This window comes from Pteropus medius, unplaced genomic scaffold (genome assembly GCF_902729225.1).
Source record: "Pteropus medius unplaced genomic scaffold, Ma_sr-lr_union100, whole genome shotgun sequence".
NCBI lineage: Eukaryota > Metazoa > Chordata > Mammalia > Chiroptera > Pteropodidae > Pteropus > Pteropus medius.
In genome coordinates, this window is record NW_024351648.1 from 3664211 (window position 1) to 3671371 (window position 7161).

Genomic DNA, 7161 nt, shown 5'->3' on the forward strand with positions numbered 1-7161 from the left:
CACCCGCACCTGCCTCGGGTCTTCCCGGGCACCTCCCTCTTGCTTCCTCTGCTATGTGACTAGACACCAGCACCGACCCAAGTCTCCTCTGTGGTTTTCTTGAATGTGCCCACGGAGAGCTTTCCCCGAAGCGAGACTGCCCTAGGACTGCCATCTAACGAATACGTGCTGCGGAGACCAGGTCCTTGAAGGGGGAGACAGCCCAGTAATGGCTGGAGAAAGGAGTTTGAAATACGTGGACTTGAAAAAATAGTGAGTGGACCACGTGTCGCCTTTAATGTGGTCAGGTTTCATGACTCAGGCTAATCGATGTCAATAATAAATAAAAAAAGATGGCTAATACAGGAGTGGTGAATGCCTAGATCGAGTAGAAGCGTTTGTCTCATAAACAACCAGACTGTCTGGAAGGCAGGGATCTGTTCTAAAGAAAAGATAGGTTTCTGTTTTTACTCCCTAATTGTAAAAGATTTCCGAGTTACGTTGTGCATCCCATCGTTTATAAATAATTTTTCAAATCAAGACCTGAAAACAAGTCAAAAGCCATCATGATGGAAACCTAGCCTTTTCCCCTACATTTATTCCCCAGATCATTTTTCTCCTTAGAAATTTTTAGCTCAATTCAGTGAGTCAGTTGTATAGAAGGGAAATAAATCTTTTTTTTACTTAAGAGAGTTCTTCATATGGGATTGTTTTTGCATGACTGAAACTCGGCTTAATTTTTAAATAAAATGTTCCAGTTTTAGATGTTTTGGACATTAACACAGGAAGAAATGTATTAGAATCTTTAAAATGAAACAAGTTTAGCATGTATCGTTTATAAGTTAAGCACACCTGTGAATAATTAAAATTCAGCCTACCAATTTTTAAATATTTCTTCAGACAGTTCCCTGCATGAGGTTGGTCTTGATGCCTAGATACATTCCTTGGTTAAGTGTAAAGGAAAATCAATTTTATATTTTCTTTATATTTGGTGTTTAGAATTTTTAAATACATGTGAATTTCAACAGAAGTTTGGAGCTGACTTTTAAAAGACTAATGCTAATATAAAACTCTTTAAATACTACACGATATACTTTTATTATTTATATATTATATTTCTGTTATTATATATTACTAATATATTAATATTTATATGTCAGTAATAAAAACTCCCATTCAGTTGTCCCTGAGGATGACATACACAAAATAAGGAATAAATGCTCAGTTTAGATTGTAGTTTTTTTATCTAAATAATTTTCCATTTGTGAATTTTTTAAATGTCTGTTTTCCTAAAGTAGTAGAAAGTCAGTAAGATCAAGCTACTTTAGACAGTGAAATTACGTGATTATTGTTATGTAGCTTAATATCTAGAAAAAAATAATCAAAATGTAGGTTGCCTTTAAGCTTTAACTTGATCACACAGACAAAGAAGGCGATTTTTATTTTCTTCAATGATTACATTCTACATACTGATATCAAACTTACTTTTTTCATCTTGGAAATAAAATCATGTAGTAAAACATTAATTGGAGTCCACTTGCCAATCACACTGACGATGAATGCATCACACTTTTTTGTTTTTAGGCAATTTTCACCAGGTAGCTTATAAACGTCCCTTCTTTGGGAGCAGAAACTGGTCGCTTCTTTTCATTTTTAAAAAACTTTATTTGAAAACAGCTTTATCTCAAATTATTCTGCTAAATGTACCAGACTCCCCCAAAATGTAATATATACCGTGTGAAAATGAGAAATAGCACAACTGGCAATTAACAAGTAGTAGCAGTAGCACAAAATGTTGCGATCTAGTCCCAGAAAGGAACGTTACTCAGCGGCAAAAACGAATAAACTAGCGCTACACACAGTATGGGCAGATCTTTGAAACACAATGTTAAGTGTAAAAAAAAAAAACACCAAAAAACGCATGTTCTGAAAAACTACACAAACGACACCATTGTGATAAGGCTCTTAAAAGTGGGGACAAAAAAGTGTGGCAAATTTTTTTAAAACGAGAGATTGAAATACATGGTAAAATACATTTTTTTGTTCTACCAAAAGGATTAATAAAGCACATGAAATCGAAGATCCTGGGTACCTCTGGGAGCGGGCGGGGAGAAGCCCATAGGCATATGCAATGTTCTCAGAAATATGTTCATTCTCAGACCAGCTGGAAGATTCATGGGTTTCAGGTTTCCATTCTATAGTTATGCTTTATAACTAACGCATATGCTATTTACATATATGTATATATAGGCATAAAAATATTAAAGAAGATAAAAGAAAAATATGGGGGCGATCCACAAGAGAGATCATCCTAGTTTCCAGTATGATTCTTCCAGATTCCAAGCTGTTTATATAAGCAATTCACGAGCATTAAAGAATCATCGCAATGATTTAGTTAATCATAGTCTCATCCTTTGGGATACATTTCAGAAGACCGTGTACTCATATCGATGCAATTCAAGACAAAAACAAATCATGAAACAAAAAAAAAGAACGTGAAAGAATTCACTTCATAGGTAATCAGGATCATTAATTACGAGTGCATTATGTCAACCATCTGGCAGTTTCCTATAAGGCGAAACATACACCTAACTCATGATCCAGCAATTCTAACCTTTGCAGTTTAACCAAAAGAAATGAAAATATGTCCACAAAAAGACTCGTATGGGAATGTCGGTAGTTGTTTTATTTATAACAGCAAAAAAACTGGAAACGACCCAAACACATCAAAAGGAGAATGGATAAATAAACCGCGATAGATCAATTCCACACGATACTGCTTAACAATAAAAAGCAATGAGCTATTAATACATACAAAACCATGGATGAACCCCAAAAGCATAGTGCATAAGCCAGGCACAAAAGTGTACAAAGAGCACAAATTAGCCCATCCCTTTGAAGTTCAAGAGCAGGCAAAATTGATCTATGAGAAAGAAGCATGGTCGCCCTTGGTTGAGGGAACAGCTATTGTGGGCGACTAGGACGAAGCACAAAGAACTTTCTAGAAGGATGACAATGCCCCATGTGTTGATTGGGGTTTTGGCTGCAGTAGTGCATGCACTCATCAAAAACACATCGAGCCGTACACTTAAGATGGATGCGCTTCCTTGTGTGTAATTATATCTGAATTTTAAAAGTTTTAAAGAGTGCATTATGTAATTTAGAGATTTTGCAGCTGTTCTAAAAAAAAAAAAAGTTAGCACTATGCTTTCCAGTTTTGCTATTATGTGAGTTAGCAGAGATGTTCACCTCCAACCTCCACGCCCACAGCTGTCCCCACAGATAAAACCACTTCCAGAGATACATCTGTCTCAGGTCCCTGCAAAGGGGTTTAGCTGTGGAAGGCACCGAGGGGTCTCCACAAAGCCATCCAGGGGCAGAAAAGGTACTTAGTGACTTCTGGTTGGTTCCAGTCTCTGCACGGCCACAGCAATGCAAGTCCCAGTCTCCTCGAGATCTGTTTACGCTCAGCTTGAGGAGCTTTTCTATTCCAGATCGAACAGAGAGCCAGCCCGCAGGACCATAAATGCCGCACTCCACCGTGACGCTTCAAAAGCACTGTGGACGTCTCAACGAGCATTTGGACAGAGGCAGCGGGGATGAGTTTTTGTGACCACTTCCAGAACCATATTCAGGTGAAAACATCAATAAGGGAAGTTTCTGGAAAACCCAAGCCTGGGCCAGGAGTGACAGGCACCTTTGGGATCACCAGAGATCCGACGTGGAGACTGGAAGACTTCTGCGGCTGCACCAGCGCCACACGGTGCTGCGTGGGAAACTAAGCCAAGCCAGGAGCGCGCTGATGACTCCATCTTTGTCCCTTGTCATTTGCTGTGGTTCGTCTCTGAGATAGGTGTGCCGTGTTTACTCCTCTGTGTAATTAACTTCCAAACATGTCAACAGTGAAGATTCGTGCCTGGCAGAGAGCACAAAAGATGCTTCCTCGTTTTAGAAATGCATCATGAAAGTACCTGAAAGGTGAAGTCAAGTCAAAACTTCTGTTCACTCGGGTTAATGCCGGCAGCTCTCAGATGTTGTACCAGCAGCGTGCGGGGGAGAGACGAGTTGCTCCTCTGCTCTGCTCCGCCCTGCCCCACTCCACAAAGCTGTGTGACTCTGTGCAGGTCGCTCTGCCTCTCTGTTTCGACACGAGATGATCAAGTTGGAATACACTTTCTGCTTCTAAAATGGCAGGACTTCTTCGTTTTTTAACCGAGACTGTTACATCGGTATCTCATTCTTTAGTTGTGTCTCTTGCCTTTGCTTTCTCTCTCGAGTAATTAATAGTCTATAAATCAATGCACAGGCAACAGAAGCCAGGCTCAGGGAATAACCGCTTCCTAATTTGTTTCATTCAGGCAGACCTTTCACACATGAGGGGTTCTTAGAGCAGAAACATTTTTTTAAGCCATTCTGAATCCCCATATATATTCTTCTAAGAATATAGGTATGAAAAGACAGAAGAAACATCACCACAACAGGGGCAAGTGGCCACAGGTGATCCACAAAAGGAATAATCCCCTGATTGATCATTGAGAATGTTCCCACAAAATGTTCTCTTTGGGATATTAAGTTCTAGTGGCACCTTATTCTGCAGGATATATATTTGTACATTTCTTCAGTAATCCCTTTAAGCAATATCAATGTGTCAGGCTCCTTACTGGCAGCAAATTCTGTTTCTGGCCTCCTGGACACACTACGAATAAGTGAGATCTTCCAGTTATGCAGACGCCCGCTGCTCTGCAGTGTGGAGACCACATCTGGAGAATCAGGTTTACATCTGTCCTTGGAGGGCCGCTGATCAACAAGAGAACCGAATGCTGACACGGGGACGAGGACAGGAAAGGGCTGGTCCCCACATCCCACGAGGCGTGATTAAGACATATGGACATGAGGGGAGTCTTCTATGACTTCCGGTTTTATACAACTGGAAAATGGTGATTTGACTTGACCCAGGTCATTCCAATGGGCGAGCTAGACCAGTGGGAAGGAAAACGGATTTTCGGTTCTCTTTAAGACTATTTCTTTCTTCCAATAGAAACACATAACTAGCATTATCTTGCAGTCTCTTCTAGGGGCACTGTCTTGTGGGGAAACTTCTCTGAACCATCAGAGTATCTAGGCAGACACTGGGACCACGCCCGCCGGAGAAATCATCCAAAGCAGCGCTGGATTGACCGAGAGGATGACAGGGCGACACCTGAGGCCCCTTCCAATTTTAGGATCACTGGATATTTGGATTCTACTTCTGTGTGGATTACAGTGTCTGACGGGCACTGAAGGAGCCTGGCTTTGCTTTAAATGAATAGTGACCAGCTTCGAAGTTGAAGATGTATCCGTTTAAGAGGATATTGAATTTATCTTGTAGCACAGACACCCTGATGAAATCGCTCCTGAAAGAGGTTCAAGGACCAGTTCCAACAGGTCGAAAAGTCAAGTCAGAAGGTCCAGGATTGGTTTCAAACCAATCACGTCGTGAGAGGTGGTTCAAGTAGGTGGCAGCCAGGTAGAGATTAAGATAATGCATGCTGGTGAGCTGGCATCAAATACTTAATAGGCTATATGTGTGGGGGGCTGGGGAGCCCAGATTTGCGAGCTTGCCAGTTTCCCTGTATAAATATTCTACCCTGGCTGATTCAAGCTACCAACGCGAGGTCACTCAGTACAGAGTTCTGAAGAGATGAGCAGGCTTTGGGGAAAATCTGTGAGCCTGGCTCAGTATATCACTGGGCAAAGATATCTGAGAACCTAGTGTGGCCTTTGTAAAAACTTAAATATGCGTTCAGGAAGAAATTGATAAGCAACTCAGTATGAAAATGGCAAGAGCTATAAACAAGCAGTTCAAGAAGAAATTGGCACAGCCAAGAAGCATGAAAATATACTCAGGAACCTGGATGGCAAAATTAAGAATGGGACAGTACCGACCTTTCACGTGGGGGAATGGAAATCTGATTCACTGCTGCCGGGAAGATAAATTAGTAAAGTATATCCACTGTGGATAGCAACTCGACAGCATCTCTCAGGTGGCAGATGCCCTTACCTACCCCACAACCCAGCGATTCCGCTCACAGAGTATATCCTAAAAGCCCTTGACATATGGCACCAGAGGACACGTATAAGAATGGTAATTGGACCATTGCTTTCAATAGTAAAAAAACAAAAACAAAAAAAAAACTAGAAACATTCTGATCGTCCCTCAGCAGAAGAACAAATAGCCACGTGTTTTTCATATAATAAGATGCTATACAGAGGTTAACATGAATGAGCTAATCCGACCGAATCAACATAGATAAATTTAACAACCACTATGGTGTGAAGGAACAATCTGCAAAAGTTATAGAACCACACGCCATCTTTAATTAACTATTAACATCAAAAGAAGAGCAGTTTTTGTTAATGGAAACATGCATATGGAGCGTAAGTATAAAATAAGCCTGGGAAAGGATAAAGGACCTCAGACGTTCTGGGGAGGAAGACGTGGAGGTCAAGTGCCGCCCCATCACACACACGCTCGTGCCGCGTCATCGCGTTCACCTTGATCGCTTGGCTGAGGTCGCGTTTATCAGGTGTGTTTCGCCTCAGCGGAGTTATTCTTTCTCCTCCTCTCTTTCCACACGCTCCTCTTTGGAAGAAAGTCACTGTGCTTTAAGGGGTGGGGATTATGCGTCCTCTCCTTTGGGGGAAGTATCTCCATAAATTATTGGGCGTCCTGCATGGGAGATCGGTCTGTTCTTCCCATTTCTTTATTTCTTTAATCATTGTTTATTAGTAGTATGGGCTCGTGTATATTTATTTCAAAATTTGCGTTATAATCCAATACTGCTTTATTTTGTTTTGTTCAACTTATTCCAGCTTTGGCTGTTGGGAGGTCTTTCCACAGGCTCTTCTTGGTCATTTTGATGTACCCCCAATATAGGGTTTTGTTGTTTTGGGGGGTTTTGCTGTTGTTTTTGGTCTGGGGGGTTCTTTTTCATTTCTGTTTCTTTAGTTTTTAGTTCTTCCTTATTTTCTAGCAAACAAGACACTCAAGCTTATCTTATATATCTCCTGCCTCGGTCCTAGAATCGGCCATTTCTCTAAGAGCTCTGGTTCCTTCTATTAGAAACCAAAATCTGGGTGCTATGTGTGCTCGTCATTACTGGGGTATCATTGCTTCTAGGCCCGCTTAGCAGACAGAACAAA